The following is a 20,612-nucleotide window of genomic DNA, read 5'->3' as shown; positions in this document are numbered from 1 at the left end:
AAAAACATGGAGGACCTTACTTCCGATAGGAATGTGCATTATCTGTTCCTTCTATGGCATAGCGCAATAGCTCGAGGCCAAGACAGTTCGGCAGTAAAGAATTAATTTGTTTGTCATGCTTACATACGCTGTGTTTTGTGGATATTCGGTGTGCAAGTATTTACGCTAGTGAATGCGTTCCGCTTGTTTAAGCGATTTGTCTGAAATGAATTGTGAGCCAAGGGATTCACCCGAAGGCTTTTACAGCACGTCGGGTAGACGACGGCAGCGAAAAGCAATCAACATGGGCAGTCCCATTTGGTGAGCTTCAGCACAGAGTGGCTAGCGCTCATGGCGCATAGAAAATGTAATAGAGTTTCTTTCGGATGACATTTGAATTACTTCTTGTCTATCTATGTTCCTGCGACGCGGAGAAGACAATGTCAATTGGAATGTGCAGTGGCAATAGAAATAATGGTATTACGTGAAAAATAAAATGCGCAGGTGATCGTACTAAATAGTTCATTATTACATCTAATTTGAAAAGACATTTTAACCTCATGAAAAGTTAAAATAAGTTTCAAAAGAGTAACAAAAGTCAAGCTAAGATGTAATAACAACGAACATTAGAAACTCGTATGGCTACCACGGATATTAAGGGCACAAGGCGTCACCTATTTTTGGCTGGTGTTGTGACAAAAAACGTTTAGGTGGAACAAATGAACATTGCACCATAAAATGTGAAGAATGTGCTAATCATTACCGCTGGTGACAAAAAAAAAATGGAACTTCTGTTTAATCTAACCATCTTTGGTGAGATGACCGACATTGATGTTATGTCCTACTTTATTCACGCAGAGAAGAAATGGGCGTTTGAACTGGTGCTCGGCCAACACACATAGTGGAGGGGAATATCGAAACGCCTCAGCGCGGCTAATACCGCAGAGTATTAATTGCACGTAATGATCGTAAGACGCTGGCTACTCAGCTTTCGTTTTTGATCTGATTCTATATTTTTGCGCAGCCAAGATTTTGCTGTTGGGACCAAGTTTTCGGTCCTGAGTGCGGATCAGTTCTCGAAGCTCTTCAATAAAAATAAATGTCCTTGTTTTTCTAATAATCCTCAGAGCAGCAGCAAACGAATGACATTTTAGCAAATTCTATCAGCTGGAAGCCATAATTAATTTGCCTTGTGAAAAAGGCCCGAGGTGTACAAGTCTCGTCAAAAGTGCACCGACCCAAGTTCGCAGGTTACGTTTGCCTTGACACGCGAACTTTTGAAACATAAAGCCAATACCGTTCTTGTATGAGTGACTATGTGGCACAAAATACAATGTCACGCAATTTTCGAAGCTCAGGGTGGCAAACCATCTCATCCCGGAACAGTTTTCAGTTTGACTATAAAGCGACTCAGACACAATTTCTTTTTTTGTTGTCAGTTTAACACAATAAACTACGAGGCGTACGACTCTGAGTACTGAGCATTCTTTTAATTCGGAAAGAGAATAAACATCCAACTAACATGAACAAATAACAACAACTGCATCCTTCCATAGTTCAACACACTCTATAACAAAGATGTCTTTTATGTACAGGTGAAAGAGTAACAAGACAGCGACGAATATAAATATGTGAAGATAAAAACAGTCATTGATGATGAGTGCGTGAGGGGAGACGAAAGTTCTCGCAAACCATTCAGTACAAGTTTCATCGCGTGCACATACGGTCTCTTGACAGACCAACGCTTCCTTCATAAAATAAAAGCGAAAGCCGGGAACTTATGAATTATTGAAAATTTATATAGGCCCAGATATCGTGGGGCGGGATTGCAGGATAATCAAAACATTGAGGCTTGGCCTTTCTCCTGTTATCATCTGAAAGTTTTACAAGCGCTAAAACATGATTTACGTAAAAGGTTAAATTTAAACAATTATCTAGTTCAAAAGGCAAAGACAAATCACCGAATCAAACAATCGTCTTGGGAACAGCATTTATGTAATGTCCTTCTATTCAAGCATGCGCATTGGAGGCGTATATCTTGCAGGCAGTGACATCTATTCTAAACTGGGCCTCCCGGGATATGGAAAAATACAAATTAAAAACAACACTACAAAACACATTTTGTATGTACAGAGAAGCTCAGGTGAGCATTCGAGGTTGGTCCACACATGCTGCAGTCAGCAACACTGGACAAAATATCACATATAATGATGGCGTTGCATTAGGCATGGATGAACGCGCGAGCGCGACATTGACGTCACAAGGGGTCATCTAGTTACGGCTGTAGTTACTAGGAAAAGTATAAGTGGCAAGTTCGTTCCCATGTGTTCTCTATATATCCGAAGCAAGGTTGTCTGCTCTAATTTCAAATGCAGCAACAAGAGATGCTGCGCTGGGAGAAGATATTTGGAATAAAGACGACGTCATTTTGTCGCTCTTGTTTGCGCTTGTCACTCCTTCGACCTCAACTGAAGATAGGGGACTTAATGAAAAAGGACACTGCTTTCCTTCTTCAATATTACGCTAGGAATCGAAGAGCTAACCTTGTGCTCTCAATTATTCCTCTAATGGCTGAATAGATCAAGATAAAGAGGCTTTCTTAAAATATTTATCTTGCATTTTTGAGCTGCGGCGTCCAATTTTAAGACCAACGCTTGCCGAAGAAAGCAAAGGACCAATCGTTTGCTCGGACTGGAAAACTGAGACTGCATTCCTTCTCGACCTCGTATAATATCAAGAGAGGAAGACAGAGGCGTGCAGTGCAGATGATGATCTCACACAAAGCTCGACCTCTTCAGACGCCGATACGGATCTTCTGCGAGGTGGGTCAACGGAAAGATGGTTACGCACGACCGAATTCAAAAGGTCCTACACGTCCTCCGCTACAGGATGACCGTGTCTCTTCCGCAGCTCTCCGCTATTAGTTTTTTTTTTCCTTTTCTGCGAACCGTGCGTCAATTGTAAGAAGTGGGCAGCACACACCAAAAGAACAGAGAGCTCTTCCTTTCTGCCAGTGACGCTGCTTTCGAGAGTGGGTATTCACATAAGTGCGGGGAAAGACAGAAGTTGGCAGGGGAGGGGGCGGTGGGCTCAGAAGCTCTTGTGTGCGCGGGGGGAGGGGGCTGACACGCGACCCCAGCCTTACGCGTCACTAGGCTACCAGCGAACCTATGGTGGCAATGAAAGCGAACAACGGGAGGCCACCTGTGAAGCGAGACCGAAATGGGAACACGCGACACGCTCAGCGCAAACGAAGCGAAAGAAGACAGAAACACAGCTAAAACGGAAAGAGGAAAGAACCTCGACACCCCTGCTTTCGTACACCTAGTCTATGTGCAATACGCGCTCCCGCCACCGCGTTTTTTTTCTTCCTTTTCTTTTCTTCATTGCCGTTTATCTTGCGAGTTGTAATGGTACACAGAAGTGCCGGGTATGTGCACGAACCTTGACAACCTTCGAGGCAAAGACGGACGACCCGTCCCGAAGTACGCGCAGCGTGTGTGTGTGATTGCACGAGCGAGGATTTGCCGTCGCGTTCGCGAGCTGTCTGTCCTCGAAAGACGCCTGGCTGTAGTTGCTATAGGTGTGGCACGAGCCCGCTGTAGTCTTGGGAATGCACGAAGCACCTTCGGCTACGAGGAAAGCTCACGCGGGCCAGCCAGGCGATTCCGAGCCAGGACTCGATGGCGGATTGCTGAGTCAGTTGCGCCTGCCACAACGAGGGAACAAACAGCGCATCTGTCCTGAGTGGTACAGTGGTCCCCGTGGGGTGACTCGAGTCGTTGTTGGCCGGGACTAGCAATCCTTGACTAGCTTCTTGTAGCTCTTGCGGTAGAACCGGAAGAACATGAGGAAGAAGAAGATGCACTCGCCGATGCAGAGCCAGCTGAAGAACAGAGGGAAGCCGCATCGCACGAACAGGGGCATGATCGCGTGCACCACGAGGCCTACAAACTGGATGAGCTGGATCTGGGTGATGTAGCGCTTCCACCACAGGTACTTCTGCACCGAGGGGCCCATGAGAGAAAGGAAATAGTAGCTGTACATGATGACGTGCACGCAGCTGTTGACGGCCGCCGTGAGAATGTTCTGGCCGCCGCAGGCGTACTTGAGCACCATCCACACAGTCATCACGACCATGGCGTGATGAGCGACGTGCAGGACAGTCACGTGGCTCTGCTTCTTGGTAAGCACGAAGAAGACGGTGTCGAGCAGGTCACCGATCTTGAGCATGAGGTACCACCAGGCAAGCCTCGTCAGGGCCAGGGCGTTTGGGCTGTCCGAGTAGTCCACGGTCTGACAGGCCCAACTGTAGCCGCCGCCAAAGTACGTGTACCGGAAGAACTGAAACGCGAAGTAAGCGCTGGCCAAGACGTTGCCAAGGTTGTACGCCATGATCAGAGGCTTCAAACTGTAGGGCTTCCTGTCACGCATCCAGTGAGGTCCCACCGTGGTCACGAAGGAGACGTACACGGCCACAACGCTGATCACGGTGATCGGGTTGTCGACCAGGGGCCAACCCTGAACCCTGGGGTCCGCGAGGGATGACAGGTACCGGAGTCCATCTTCCAAAAGAGCCATGGCGTGTGGACAGCAGGGGTAGACTCCGGGCGAGCGCTTCGGTCGATGCTGTTCGTTTCGTCGCGCACCGTGTGTGACTGCCTCAGTAGACAGCGGAGCGAGCTCTGTCGGGCCCTGAACGAGATCGACGCCATTTAGGTGTTCGGTCGCGGCGACACCGCTGACGTCAGGCGAATTCGCACCTTGGTGCGCGCACGTGGACACTTCCTAACGTCGTGGGCCCCGAAGCCAATGGGGCGCCGCTGTCGACTGTACGGAGCCCACTGATTGGTCAGTGACGTCACGCACGTCATGATTACGGCGAGCCGGTGGCGGGGTGTTCCGAGGTGCGCTTGGGCACCAGCGCGTGCCGCTCTTCACACTGCCGCGCGTCGCGGTCGGAAGCCGCACGTCGCGCCGTACGCTCGGCGCGGCGAGGAGATACAGTTGATAAAAGGAGGCGAGCAGCTGGCACGGGTCCCTTTCCGCTCTCGAACGTCGCGGCAATCGCCGAGCGTAGTACCCAATTGGTCAACGGGGTCTGTGACGTCGAAAAAACCGGACCGGAGGAAGCGGGAGAGGGGAGAGCTGGTTCTTTTGTGAGCAGCGCGCGTAGCGTGGCTCGCGCGTAGTCGGCGAACGAGTCAGCGTCGGGGAAACACGCTTGCGGATAGCTCAGCGTCTCGCGTACACAAGGCCGGTACCTACGGCGTGTTTGTTTATCTGCAGACAGCTCCGCGCGTCGGCGCTCTGGTCGCGTGCTTGCTCTCCAGGACAAGACCACGAAGTGAAATTGCGCAACAGGAAAAGAAGTAAATAAATGCAAACTAAAGGCGCTCGGCGCCACCTTTCGCCGGAACACTAAAATTACCCACATGCGCGCGCGCGCGCGCAAGAGCGGGGATTTAGTGGAAGACCGCTGGGGCATTTGGCACGCGAACGCCTCCGGCTGGTTGACGCACGGGTCGTGCCCTTTGTTTGCCGGCAATGTTTTAAACATGCTTCGGCCCCCCATTTTTTCCCATCCGTGACGTCGTTACTCGGCATGCTTTCTGGGGCAGAAATCAGGCTTTCCGTTCGGGGCAACGCTTCGTCACAGAAATGTCCTGCCGCTTGCTAGAGGTGGTGAGGTAACGATTTCGCGGCTTGTTGCTCGGCTGAAGCGTGTGGAAACCACATTTTTCTTTTAACTGATTGACGGGGAATTGAACAGCTTCGCACGAACAAGGGCGCTATAACGCTGGTAAGTGTAAAAACCAAACCGAATAGACTGAGGCCCATGGCAGTACACAAATGACGGGCTTTACCAAAGTTAGAAATGAAAGATAAAGACTTTCGGGAACAGAAGTCATCTTGACAGAAAAGCAATCAAATAAAAACGTTTTTCCCAGTCAGAGAGCCGCCGAAACAAGAGGGGTTTGTTTTCTTTTTACACATTCATACCGGCTAACAATTTTCCGCATTAGGCTTTCGTCAGTTCTCTTGCTTTGTTAGCTCCCACGCCTGTCTTTAAGTGTGAGGGAGATGTTGTGTCCGTATTGTGTCCAGGTGTGTCTTTCTGATGTGTCGATTAGCGCGGACTGTTTTCTTCTTCGCTTGGGGCCAGTATACGCGGGGAGTGCAAATAGCTGCCGTGTTCTTTGCCCGACACCTCCGCCTAACCTACTTTCGCCAAGAATTCCGGCCTATCCCACACGACACACCTGCTTCAAAGACTCCCTGTTAGAAGACCACCCGCGACTGACATGCAGTACTATCACAAAGTAACTACGCAAAAATTGTGCCTCTCGGTCCAATTCCCGACAGCCGATCTGCTTTGGCAAATTATGTGAAGGTCTAGCAAGATCTGCTTGCACTGGATAGCACCGCGTTCACCTCTGTGATCGCGTGTTGCCCTTGGTGCCCTTGCCAAGCCCTTTCTAAATGTCCTTAAAAGCAATCCAGGGAGACGCGCTGTACAGTCTCTAGTTATCCGTAAAGCAACCACCAAGGCAGAAAATGTGCCCATCCTCAAGGCATCTTTTGATCGAATGGTTACAGTATGTAGCTTAACAAAAGTTTCAAGCCAGAAATGACGTCACCGAATCAGTGAATTAACCAGTTTTCAAAGCTAGTAGGAAGGAGTAGCCTCGACTTTGATATCGTCGCCCATGTCGTGTTGAACACCGTACAGACGCTGGCTGACCCCCATTTTTTCTGACATGCGATAAATTTTGCGGATTCCGCCGCTGTTACAGCAGATGGGGCAACTCGCCGGAGTGACATATGAGTGCTTGTAGTCAAACTCGGCTTAGTACAGCGGAAGTGGAAACAAGTGGTTTGGTGGAATTACCTCATTCTGAGTTCAAGAAAACTGCATGCATCGCGAAGAAAGACACAGGGAGCTATCGAACATTGCACAAGAGAAGTCAGTATGCTGCTGGATTCGATAAAAGCTAGCGTGTCCTCTGGTCCAGCATACTCTTCGATAGCAGCTGCTACACCCAGGACTCATAGAGACGCAGAGGATGAGAAGACGTCGGCTTGTATCGATGGGTTATCTGATTTATAATCACGTATATAGACACCACTCTCACTCAAAACGTAACTTTTATAACCTAGAAACGACCAAAAAGCCTGATACCGGGGTCACCATCGCCAGCCGATTTCGCAAGTAAAATGCATGTGTCGACAACGATTTTTTCGTGTGAATCCCAGAGCCAAAGCTGCTCCTTCATTCACATCGAAACGGTGCTGACGCGCCCTTTTCGTTAATGACGTCACGAGTTTAACTCAACAGGCGGGACGACTTTTAAGATCAATTCTTCTAAGCGATAAATCGTCTTTTTCTTCCGTACAAACGTCAGCACAGCCAGAAAGAGTCAAATAATCAATTCGTACTGAAACAGTAATTAGATGTTGTGCTCAATGTCTCTTTGAAGCTGCTATACAGAGAGATTAGACAGCACTTATTAGTTGTGGAAGGCATTAAGCAGGCGTGGCCATGCACAGTAACGGGTAATTACGAAAAGCAATGGAGAACTCCCACCCCCTCTATCTTTTCAATCTAAGCTTGTTTTTTTTTTCGGATGCGTATTTAATCCCCTACGTTTGAAAGTATGTTCTAGTCTTCCAGCTTGCAGCGTTATTTAGAAATCACTTAAAAGATAATCGAGTAATTAGCAATAAAACGGATTTTTTCAGCTGGCGAGGAGAGGCAAGCAAGGTGCAGAAAGATATCTTGCTTTGCTTGCACTGGCAAGCGTGGCCTATGAAACTTGCTGTTCCTCTCTTTACCTCCAATGTGCGCATTTTTTTTTCGCTTTTGAGTGCAAGTATTCCGATGCATTGTCCTATGTGCGCATTTTTTTTCTTTGGAGCGCAAGCATTCCAGGTGCACTGTCCTATGTGCGCATTTTTTTTTTTTTGAGTGCAAGTATTCCGGTGCACTGTCCTATGTGCGCATTTTTTTTTCTTTTTTGAGTGTAAGTATTCCGGTGCACTGTCCGGAATCTGAGATAAGAACGCATGTGGTGAGTCTGCATGTGTAGACTCCGTGCTATGCTGCCTAGCAGGATGACGAAACGACACAATCAACGCACGTCGTGGTTCCCGGTAAAAGCTACAATAGCAGCCGCCAGCGGCCGGACGTCATTGCAATAAATGGTTTTGCCAGCTGTTAGCGGCGTAGCTGCCTAGAGTTTGCCTTGTTTGTTTGATCTGCAGCTACACAGCAAGGGCGAATTCTTCAGTATAACTAAATGTTTAGTGTTCTTTCGCAGTACTGAGAGCAACATTAGAGCAGGAGAAGAAAATTTTAATGCATACAGTCACGCTGGTTTCAGATATAAAAAGACCGATATCATGCCGCTTACCTGCAGAGAGAATCTCAAAGCCTGGCATTGTCACGCTCTTTCCTTAAGTGCATGCGAATAAGTCATCTTTTTTTGTCTACTTGGCCATGCAAGGACAGCTTGCTGCCTGACAGTGGCGCCTGACACTCCTTTCCGTATATGGAAAACAAATCACGCTAGGACATACGACAGATCCCACTCGAACATACGGTTGTGAACTTTCATACGATGAATCCAATATCTTTTCATTTCAAATAGAGAAGCAAGGACACATGACTACTTAGCTATGTAATTGTAATGTGTATAGTGCTCAGATTTCTTTGTGTGCAAGGTGTCGAAGGTCACAGTTATTTGTACTTGTATTTTGCACTTTGCTTCATGTGCATTTTGTAAGGTGATGGTTGTAATACGTAGTTGTAGGCGCACTGCCTGTACGTATTTTGTACCCACTGCTGTTGCGCCCAGTAGGGTCAGGGCCTCGTCAGGAGACTAATGACCCCCTTCTGCCCTATATACAGGGTGTTTCACCTAAGTCTTTCTGCAATTTTAAAAAATAAGCTATTTGAATTAGATGCGGGCTTTTTCTGGCATAGCATTGTCAGAGGTGTAGTACATCATAATGCAGCTAAGACGTGCTAACTAGCAGGCTTGTTAACCAATATTTAATAGTTAACTTTTAAACTATTACCGTTGGGCTCCTTAATTACTGAGAGGCCTGTAGCCCACCGTAAGTAATGTCCATATCCGTTTTTAGAATTTCGAGAACACGATTATCCTCGGCGCTGTGGCCCAACAAATTTTGGCTATTTCGACGAGTTAGGTTCACTGGAGAGGTTGCTTTGCCTGCAAGCTTCTCAAACCGCATGTATTTTGGCGCGATTTAGGCGAAATTTGTTGGGCCACAGCGCCGAGGATAATCGTGTTCTCGAAATTCTAAAAACGGATATGGACATTACTTACGGTGGGCTACAAGCCTCTCAATAATTAAGGAGCCCAACGGTAATAGTTTAAAAGTTAACTATTAAATATTGGTTAACAAGCCTGCTAGTTAGCACGTCTTAGCTGCATTATGATGTACTACACCTCTGACAATGCTATGCCAGAAAAAGCGCGCATCTAATTCAAATAGCTTATTTTTAAAAATTGCAGAAAGTCTTAGGTGAAACACCCTGTATAGCAATCTGCCCACTGTGTCAGGCGCAAGCTCAGTTTATCGCGAGAGGCTGCTGGGGAAGAACAACCTGGGTAGCAACCAAACCCGTCCCAAGCAACCTAAGTCTCATCGATGGCAGCACCTGCCACAGAAAGGCAGTGGCGCTGTTCTTGACCGCTGCACCAGTGCGCCATGAGTGGTGTGAGGATGCCCAATGAATAATGAACGTAAAGGAAAGTGACCAACCCCGCATATATGAACGTTAACCCGTTATCGCTATCTGAACAACTGCCATCCGTGAACAGTGGATCTGAACATCAGAACCGGAGTGAAAACCGAAGTGCTAGCCACCTAATCCTCCTTTCGCCTGACTACGCAAATCCCATGATTTTTTTTTTAAGCGTCTAGCGCTGTTATCACCATGTCAGTCATGCTGACTACGTTCTAAATGCATGCTAGACAGAATGACAGAGCCGTTTTGTGTTTAGGAGAAAGAGTTATTTTTCCAGAGCAAGAAATAAACTTGGACATCGCAAAGTTCCATGGCGGGCTTAGGGAGTGCAATCTTGCGCTTTTACTCTTTTTTTTCCTCGGAGCATTGCTTTACTACAGCACATTGTTAGCAAAGTTTTCGTTACAGAGAAACTTCAGACCATAACCAAATAAAACATTTGTGCAGTAATGTGTAAGACGAAGAAGTGTGCCTACGTGCGTGAATTCCTGGTGTCTTTCAGCGCGAAATGGTATTTTTCGAAGTGTGTGTGTGTGGGAGGGGGGGGGGATAGAAAATATACACACAAACATTTTCAGACATCTCTTGGTAGTAGAACATAATGCATGTCTGAAACGGTTTGTGTAGCTACGCCCGCCTAGCCATTGGTAAACGGTCTCTGCCTGCAACGACTTGCGCAGCAACTGGCTTAAGAATCAAAATGAATAACATAATATTCAACAGTTTAACAGAGCAGCAACACCTTACGGCAGAAATAACGTACCAGAAGTGCTCCAAGCGAAGTATTCACAGGAGTGCCCGGCACAAGTTTAACAGGGTATCTACCAAAAACAAGTAACTCTGCATATTCCTATTATGACAGAGAAATTAAAGTGGGCTTGAGGACATTAACTCGTGTTGCCCTCTAATGATGACCAGCAGCTTGCTGATATCCTCGAAAAGGGTAGAGTGTGATTGATGTGCCCGCCAGCATTCTTATGTGGAGCAGAAACGTGATGGATGCTATCAAAACTATACATTAGAGAGAGGATAGCGGAGCGAGAAACGCAAAGGAACATGCTGGACCCCAAAGAGGCACAAGGAGAGCACAATGAAAAAGAAAAAAATGGGCTGATGTTGCTCGGTTGAAATTAAGAATTCAAGAACTGACATTCCTCGGGTGCATAATGCGCAAAACTGACCATAGATCTGGTAGTGTGACAACTCAGGTGAAGGCAAAACAAATATGCTGAAGACTCTATCGATGGCAGCATATAGTCGAATCGAGTAGCGAACTTGTAAGAAACCTAATGGAATAGGAGGGCCGCGGCTGACGCTAGAGATAGCGTTCATTACTGGGTGATTTGATTTATTGGGGTTTAACGCCCCAAAGCGACTCAGGCTATGAGGGACGCCGCATTGAAGGGCTCCGGAAATTTCGACCACCTGGGGTTCTTTAACGTGCACTGACATCGCACAGCACACGGGCCTCTAGAATTTCGCCTCCAACAAAATTCAGCCGCCGCGGCCGGGATCGAACCCGCGTCTTTCGGGCCAGCAGCCGAGTGCCGTAACCACTAAGCCACCGCGGCGGGTATAACTGGGAGAGGCATCTGCATCTGTGGACTTGAGTAGGTTGATGACTGTGATTACTGCTCTAGACAATTTACGTAGTCAGTGAGCGGCTGTTGAGTTGCGGCCCCACATCTGGTCTTCGATCTTCAACGCATGGTGTTTTTATTGGTTAAGTACTCATTAGCCTAACACTTTAGTTTCACAGAAAGGAACATTTAAACCAAAGTGTTTCGTTTCTTGTTTTTTTTTTAACCTACGCTTTTGGAATGCGATAGGGAAAGGTGTTACATGCCTTTGGATGGTTTGGTTTGGTTTTGGATTTATGGGCTTTAGCGTCCCAAAGCGACTCAAGCTATGAGGGAAGCCGTAGTGGGAGGGCTCCGGATAATTTAGAACACATGGTGTTATTTAACGTGCACTGAGATAGTACAGTAGACGGGCCCTGTGCATTTCGCCCCCAACAAAACGCAACCGCTGCAAAGAGGATCGACCCTGCGTCTTATCGGACAGCAGCAGGTCATGCGCCAAGTGGTTTGATCTCTTGCACCAACCATCCTTGCGGCCAACTCTGCGTGTAAAATTATGTTTCGTAAAAAATAAAAACTAAAAGTGTTCACAACCACTGGAAATGTTTTTGCTTAAGATGGACCTATTAACAAAAATTGCCTCTCATCAATCTCGTTTTCTATTGAGCAGAAAAGACAGAAGAACGAATTGCTAATGAAAAATAGAATCGACACAAATCATTCATGCACATTATTTTTTATTAATTCATGTATGTAAACTTGTAACATGACCACCCCAGGGGGCATTCATGAGGAGGCGGAACTACAAGTAGATATAACGGAAAAAATTTGAATGAAAAAATAACAAAGAGTAATTCACCTACGCAGGACTAGCAGACGAAAATTTAAACAAAACTAGTTAGGTATGAGTGTTCAGGAAATACTCCTTTTATGAGCAGATGCGGCGAGAATGATGGGAGCTGATAGTTGATTGCAATGATAGATCAATAAAAACAATGCTAAGTGGCATAGAAGCGAGCGAATATGGTACGTGCTCTTACTGAGTGATATAGCCGAGTAAAAATGCGCTGTGCTGGTTTGATATGGGACGCGGTCAAGGACTGACCACGATAAAGCTTGCGAATAATTAGTAAGCTTCATTATTCTCTCTGTTTCGAGCCAGAGGAGCGTCGCTCGTCAGTAGTTTGTCGCAGCATATCAGGCTGCTTTGTTTTGTGGTCACTCGACCTTGTTGTTGAGGTGGGGCTTATATAAATTCCAAATGAATGAAGCATATTCTATCTTCGATCAAACAAATCATTGTCCTTTGCATCGCACCAATGTCACACTGGACGGTCCTTGGTAAGTCACAGGCTTTTGTAACATTGCTTGACCTACATCACCGACAACTTTGTAATTTTCGCACTCCCACTTGTGTTTGCCTGTTCGCGTTATAATTATGCGTAGTATCATACCTGTATACACGGTGTTTCGCCTAAGACTTTGACCAATCTTTAAGAATAGGCTTTACGAGTTATAGCAGCGTTTTTTTCGGCATAGCGTTGTCAGTGGTGTAGTACATCACAGAGATAAGATAAGGCGTGCTAACTAGCAGGCTGGTTAACTAATATTGAAGTTTTTTAACTATTATCGTTAGCCTCCTTATTTATTTAGAGACTTGCAGCCCACCCTAAGTAATACCCATATCAAGTTTTACAGGAAAGGGGGGGCGGGGGGAGGGTTGGTTTGCTTGCAAGTTTCTCGAAAGCACATGTATTTTGACGCGATGCAGCCAGAATTTGTTGAGCCATGGTGCCGAGGGTAAGCGCGTTTCCGAAATTCTAAAAGCTCATATGGAGGTTACTTATGGTGCGCTACACTCTCAGTAATTAAGGTTCCTAACCGTAATAGTTAAAAAATTAACCATTCAATATTACTTAACCACTACGCTAGTTAGCACGTCTTGGCTTTATTCTGTTGTACTACATCGCTGACTACGGCATACCTAAAAAAGCGTTCTTTTAACTAAAAAAGTCTTTTTTTAAAAATTGTGTAAATTCCTAGGGGAAACATCCTGTGTATCAGTGCCACTGCTATCTGTGGAGTTTTCTGTACTCCGAATGTCATGTAACTTAAACAACAGAGGGGGAAAAACAGGTGAAACGGCGTAGCAGTAACAAGTAACTATATTCGTGAATAAGTTTCATTCGTTGATGGAGTTTATCATCCCAAAGCGACTCAGGCTGGGAGGAACGCTGTAGTGAAGGGCGCCGGAAATTTCGACCCCCTGGGGTTCTTCAACGTGCGCTGACAACGCACAGTACACGGGCCTCTGCAATTTCGCCTCCATCGAAATTCAGCCGCCGCGGCCGGGATCGAACCCGCGTCTTTTGGCCAGCAGCCGAGCTCCATAAACACTGAGCCACCACGGCACCACATTCGGGAATAAGTAAGTAAGTAAGTAAGTAAGTAAGTTATTTTCGAAAAAGTTATTGTGCGATATCTTCGAGCATCAGGAAGCTATCGCCAGTGCCTTGCCCAATACCTAAGAGTGGGTTCGGACCATTTTCATTTGTGGACTACAACACCAACAGCGGTACATCCGGGAGGCTAATTGTTGTCTCGCCTGCATTTGACGCGTGTCACCAGCGTCGGGAAGAGTAAAGGACAGCGAGTTTTGTCCCCCCAAATTAAAAAGAACTGCATGAATATCGCACCATAAAGACAGGACTCAGTTGGCGACGAACAATATTTCTCACGAGCCGAAAGGCAGCCTCAAAAGACTAGCATTACGGGGTCGCAGCGACAACGCCATAAAACATGACGCCATTCATTCTGTTTAATGTTCATGTCTCGGAGCAGCGTCACTTGAAGTCAGCGGCGCTTACGTGCATCCGCATGTCGCGGACGCAACTGTCGTTAGATGCAACGTACCGTCTCCTGGCCTGCTCAAGCAGTGCCGGTAGCGTGAATAAAAACAAATAAAGAATAAAAAGAACAACAGCCGCGACAAGGGCAGCGCCTGCGGGTAAGTCGCCGGGGAAGAGAAGCCGTACGTGCTGCGTGACGCGTGTTCGTTTTGAAACGTTGCCAAGAGTCCGCAGTCGCTGCGAACTCGGATTAGAAGGCTTTCATTATTCTTTGACCTTTAATTCGCCCTTTGGCTTTGGCATTTTGAACCATTGCCGCACCGGCTACGCCTGATAGCGAGGCTTTAGAGGTGATCTGAAAACAAAGAAGGAAAGCCAGGGGAGTAAATATATGCAAAAACAAGCATATCGACCAATGACGGCAGGTATAGACGCTGACGCGAGTCTCTGGAAGGTCTTGGGACAATCGATGCACATAATTTTATGGTAGTAGTTATAAATGACGTCTGATTTGCGCAATGAAGGCCCGCAGAATGTTCTACTGAGTAACCAGAGACGTCAGCACATTAAAGAAGGCTAGCGGCGGCTGCATGCATATAATAGCGACAGTAATGTCAGCTGGCGCGTGCACACGCGCAGTTTATTTTTTCTTCTCAAGGTGCGGCCCCGACCGCTGTGGGCTTTCCCGAGATTTTGAGCTTTCCTGCAGCGCTCTGTGTCTCTAACACGATATCCTGCAGAGTATCGGCCGGAGATGCAAAATTTGAATAATACACTGAAGAAAGGCATCATACGTGCATTAGAACATTTGGTCCATGGAGTCATGGAAGGTGATTTTAGTACCTTAAAATGTGATTTCTCCGCTGCTTTCAGCATATAGCACACCCACTGACTCTGAGCGATGGCGGTCAGAAATGTAAGCGGATTCACTACCGCTATTTGAAAGTGTTGTAAATCATTTCAAAGCCGTTCTTAGCGCTCCTAACATTGTAAATGGCACACGAGATCATGCATGTGACCAAAGAAAGCCCTAAATTTCCCGTGTACAAGGCTCGGTAGTTTCATTACTTTCTATGGATTAAAGGTGCAGTGAAGAGGAATCTGAACTCGTCTTTTTGCCGCGGGAACTAGATCTACACATTCCGAGCATTCTTAGAAACCTCGAACTAATGTCCTGTGTGACCGATTACTCTAATTAAATGGAATGAACGTCCGGCTCCCGCCTTTATTTTTTTAATTGTCCTCATACGGTGGGCGGAGTCGACCAACGCGTAGAGTGCCTTTAAGCCAGGTCCGTGGAGGCTTTGTTTTCGCTTTATTTTGTTTTTTAGGTTTCCGTGAATAAATAGTTTCACTCGCAGATATAGCCGCAAAATAAGCCGGCGCAAATAAAAATACGCGCGGTCTATTTGCTATTACGGAATACTATGTATTACTCCGCCGATGGCAGGGCGGCAAGCCGCCACGGGACTGGGTGAAAGGCACTCCACGCGTTGGTCGACTCCGCCCACCGTACGGGGAGAATTCAAGAAATAAAGGCGGGAGCCGGACGTTAATTTGATTTAATTAGGGAAATCGGCCACACAGGGCAATAAATCGAAGTTTCTAATGATCGGAACGTGTATGTTGAGTTCCCGCGGCAAAAAGACGAGTTCAGATTCCTCTTCACTGCACCTTTAAGCATCACTCAGAGAGTAAAATAACGTTTGACATGCAGAAAGATACGTTTCCAGCCATGTTTTTGCACCTAATTATCATAGCCTGAAAATTAAAAAAAAAATATCGACGGCAGATTTACAGTCCGCGTAGGAGAAAAATTAGCTTATTGCGCTAATTCATTTCTGAGTATTGGCGTTTGTCTCAATAAAACGACGAGCTTATTAACGCCGCAGCGTTAAGGCTCCAGCTCTGCAGAAAACCCGGCGTTTTCAGCGTCGTCGTCAGTATTGTGAGCGAAAAACTGGCCAGCGTGGGGTGACCAGCGGCCACCGTACCCACCTTGAGTGGCTCCCCTCAATGTGGCGATTGAGTGCCTGAAAATAGTGCAGTGAAGAAAACAGAAATAGATAGTAAATATTGGCGGTCGCTACCTTCCGTGTCGAAACTTATTCGATAAGGAGCTCCAATACTTGGCCGCCTGTCGTAAACCGTTGGTTCGTACCAAAATTCTTGTACATTCCACTTTCAGAATAATTTCCAAGCCAGCCATTAAGATTTGCCTTTTTAAGCCCACAGTCATACTTTACTATTCGTGCTCTGAAATTCTTAGCAAAAGCAATGTCACCGAGAAATCCTAATTTGCTCTGGTGTTCTCCATCAACTTTACCCGCAGTTCCTCACAAGCGAACCATCAGAAGGCATAATTCAACTCGCAGCAAATTGTGTATACTTGCCTGTCGTTATTTTGTAAATACTGCTTGAGGATTTAAAAAGTTTACGACGATATCAGTAGGAATATCTGAGAAGAGTTAAAATGGAGACCGGCTTAACTGGTGTCCGCGGGGATGGCTGGAAATAAACTAATAATAAACATGGGCAAACACTGCTTGAACACGTTAGAATGGATGTACTGCAACAGTAAACGACTACAAAAGTGGCGATTAGCGCTAGGCCCCCCAACGTGCAGAAAACAACTCTACCTATATGAGTAGAAGTGACTGAGATCATAATAAATCAACCAAGGCAGTTTACACAGATACCGGAAAGCAGCTAAAATACATCGGAAGGAATGGTAAGGTGTAACGAATATTTATTACCGCAAAACAAGCACTAAATTGTTACATATACTAGGCGTGTTCAGTAAGTTGTCTACCTCACTGTGTTGCGCCAAGATTAAAGAATTATTCTTGTCGCACACATTGAGAAAAGCCCGGATATGATTAACAGACTGTAGCTTTTCAGACCGATTAAAGAACTGGACGTGTCAGGATAGCAAATGCACTAAAGTGTTATCTGGGAAGAAAAGAAATGATTTTGAGTTTTGATTCTTGAATAAATTCTTTACAGTGGAAGTAGAAAGACAGACGGAAATCTATGAAAGTTTGATTCCTCTACATGGATATAATGCATCTTCGTGTCATCAAGTGAACGTAGGGGTACAGCAGTTCAAACGCGATAGAGGCCCAACTGAAGGTTATTCCCATTCAGGGCGTTATGTCCGAGCATCTTCGTAGGAAAATGCAGCGGTATGGGTTTTAGTATCATCAGTGCTGTTTCTACGGTGTCAGAGGCCAGTTCCCGGAGGATGCTACGAATTTTAAGAAATGAGCATAAAGCATGTCGCCAGTAATATATCCAGAGACGTAAAACATGCTTAGAACAAAAATCGAGGAGACGTCTGGGATTAGTACAGGTGATAAACCATGGGCCCACCATACCCATTCGTAGTCTTAAAAATTGTAGGATTGCATTTAAGTCTGCTTAAGAACGAAAATGCGAAATTCTTTCTATTTCCGCCCTTTCGCCTTCTATTCTTTTTGTTCTTGCTTTCCATTTTTGTTTTTTATTTTATACTTTTCACTTTTTTATTTTCCGCTTTACTGTTATTTTCTTTCAATTCTTCGTTTCTTAATTTCATTACATATTTGTTGCATCAACCGTTGAGTATTCTACTTTTATACATTATTTCATTTACTATACAACTTATCATTGATAGTTTGTGGAGACAACTTCCGTCTACAGCTTTCGTCCACGCCACTCATGAGCCAAGAAAGGCTTCCGCCGTAAAAAAGAGTCCATGCAGTGAAACAAAGGGTCACCAACTCCAAAGAAATTTCATTCGAAAACGTCAGCGGGAAAAATTAATTTGAGTGGATTTTGAATACCAGAGGCGTTTTATTACTGAAGTTTATGAACACAAGGCCATGGCTGACGACAACCTGTACATCAGTAATGAAAAAAAAATGAGTGAGCAATGAACGCGGAAATCCGTGGGATGTTCTCTGCAAGCGCTTTTACGCCTCGTGACAACGCCCTAACTCACAAACATTGCAGACCACAAGCTTCTATCTGGAATGTTGCTTTACGGCGCTTAAGTTATGAGACTGCAGATCAAGTCTGGGTTCCGGATAGTTGTTCCTTTTTCGCAACCTGAAGAAATGTCTGGGCTTTTATTCACGATTATGACAGTCAAATAAGCGTTGGCAGGCTTCTTGCAGTTACAAAAAGTCTCCATCTGTTGTGAGCGCAATCATAAGAAGTGAAGTGGAATTTGTACTTTCATGCCAAGGGGGAATACGTTAATAAGCAGTAAGTTCTATTTTATCTTAAAGTTTTTTTTTTTTCATACTCAAGTAGACAGCTCATTGGACACCGCTCGTATCAGCCTGGTCAGGAACTAACGAAAATAGAGGCACCTGCTGGAGGAATGCTCTCACTCAAATTGGGTATGAAGCAAAAAAAAAAAAAACTTGAAATCGAAGTTTTCTTTTCCTGACTCTGAGGACTGCAAAGTTATGATATTTTTTTCATAGCCAATGGTCTTTACCAGTTTGCTTTCAACAGATGAGAAATCCGAAAACCTCGAAGTTCCTATAAATACTTTTTATACGTTGCAAAGTAGAACCCCTCATCTCACATATTGCGACAGACTATGATATCCTCAGCAATGTATTAAGCTGTAGTGTTAAGGTTGTGCGAGAGAATAAAATTTCGTTAAATGGTGAATGGGACCAAGTCCAATGATAACCAATGGTTGGCCTCTTCGAAGCGCATGCATTCCGCTCTGAGGTGTCTCCATAAAAAGTTATATCCATATAAAGTGAGTTCGCACTCAACTAGTCAGAGAAGGCTGTGAGTTTCAGAATTGAAACATTGAACTCATTCTGAGTAAAACAAGGCACTTCTGAAAACGCAGAGCCATCACCACGCTCACTTCGCCCGTTCCCCCTCCCTACGCTTTGCAGCTGCTGCCCCCTTTTCTAGTGCTGCCTTAAATGAATCCGGCTCGCATTGACGCTGTTCGTGCGACCGTCATGACAGAGCGATATACTTCCCTCCTTTCTTCATAACTTTAAGGCGCGCTAAAGAGGAATCTCAACTCTTTTTTTTTACCGCGGGAACTCGATCTACACGTTCCGAACATTTTAGAAACTGAGTTATTATCCTGTGCGGCCGATTTCAATAATTTAAATCGGATTAAATGTCTCGGCTCCCGCCTTTTTTTTAACTCACCGCAGACGGTAGGAGGAGTCAACCAACCTTTCAGGCACTCCCGTGGCGGCTTGCTGCTCTGCCATCGGCGTAGTGATACGTAGCGATCGGCGAAAGCAATAAGTTCACGCGTATTTTTATTCCCGTGGGCCTAATTTGCGGCTATGTAGCCTCTGACTGGATCTATTTTTTCACGAAAACATAAAAAAAAATAAAAGCGAGAGCGAAGACGCCACGCGACTCTTCCTATTGTCTGCGGCGAGTTAAAAACCGTGCAGGAGCCAGGCCGTTTAATTCGATTAAAATTATGGAAATCGGCCGCACAGGACAATAATTCCAAGTTTCTAAGAATGTTCGGATCGTGCAGATTGAGTTCCCGCGGTAAAAGCACGAGTTCAGATTCCTCTTTAGTGCACCTTTAAGATAACATAGCCTTGATTGCATTCGGTCCTCTCGAAGCATATGCAGGATTTTCAACCTCGGCCGAAATAAGCCTCGCTCGGCCACTCAGCCAGACTATCCGGTGTCACAAACTTGCGACACCCGGGTTCGAACTCGGCCGCAGCGGCATCGTTTCGGTGGTGACGAAACGGAAAAAGTGGCGGTGCACTGTGCAATGTCAGTGCACGTTAAAGATCTCGAAGTGGTCGAAATTATTCCGGAGCCCTCCACTAGGACCCCTCTTTTTTCCTTTCTTATTTCACTTCCACCTTCCTCCCTCCCTTCACGGCTCCCTTCCGGTGTCAAGGAGTCAGGCAGTTACTGGTTCTTTCATTCATCAAAAACCAGTTTTCGGACAAATGTGCGTCGACCGCGTGAGGCTTGGGCGGAGTACACGAGCACTGCGATGCGAGGCAAAACGGATGAAGCCCAGCTGCTCCTGCTCAACAGAAACCAGCTTTCCTGACCTTTCGCAGGTTGCGTAAGTTTTTGTAGACATACGCTTGCGTAAGAGCATTAACCTTCTGCACGGACTGATACTGTAGCTGCGATCGTATATCGCTTTGTGCTTTCAGCTGTGCACTGTTTTCGCTAGCTAGCCGCGCCGCGTAAGCTGTGAGCAATAAAGTGCGCTCACGCACCTGCACCCCATGTCCTCGCTCGGGCAAGCTCAGCGCCTGATAAACATCCGGTGCAGTGTGATAGTATGACCAGGATTTTATTGCACTTCTTTTTGACTTCGAATGTTTGTCGGTCCGTCCGTGCACACCACGAGAAAATGATCCTCTCCAACGGGGCCACTATCACTGCCACCTGCAGAAAGGACGGACTTGA

The 20,612-nt window shown here is 46.0% G+C and overlaps 1 pseudogene; it reads right to left on the bottom strand.

Annotated features, from left to right (window-relative positions):
- Positions 1-1,454: 1,454 nt before the first annotated feature.
- LOC149370691 (very long chain fatty acid elongase 4 pseudogene) lies at positions 1,455-4,973 on the bottom strand (annotated as a pseudogene).
- Positions 4,974-20,612: the final 15,639 nt, after the last annotated feature.

Source organism: Amblyomma mixtum, chromosome 1, assembly GCF_055824585.1.
Source record: "Amblyomma mixtum isolate Tamu chromosome 1, ASM5582458v1, whole genome shotgun sequence".
Lineage (NCBI taxonomy): Eukaryota > Metazoa > Arthropoda > Arachnida > Ixodida > Ixodidae > Amblyomma > Amblyomma mixtum.
This window is presented reverse-complemented; position numbering and strand designations above follow the sequence as displayed.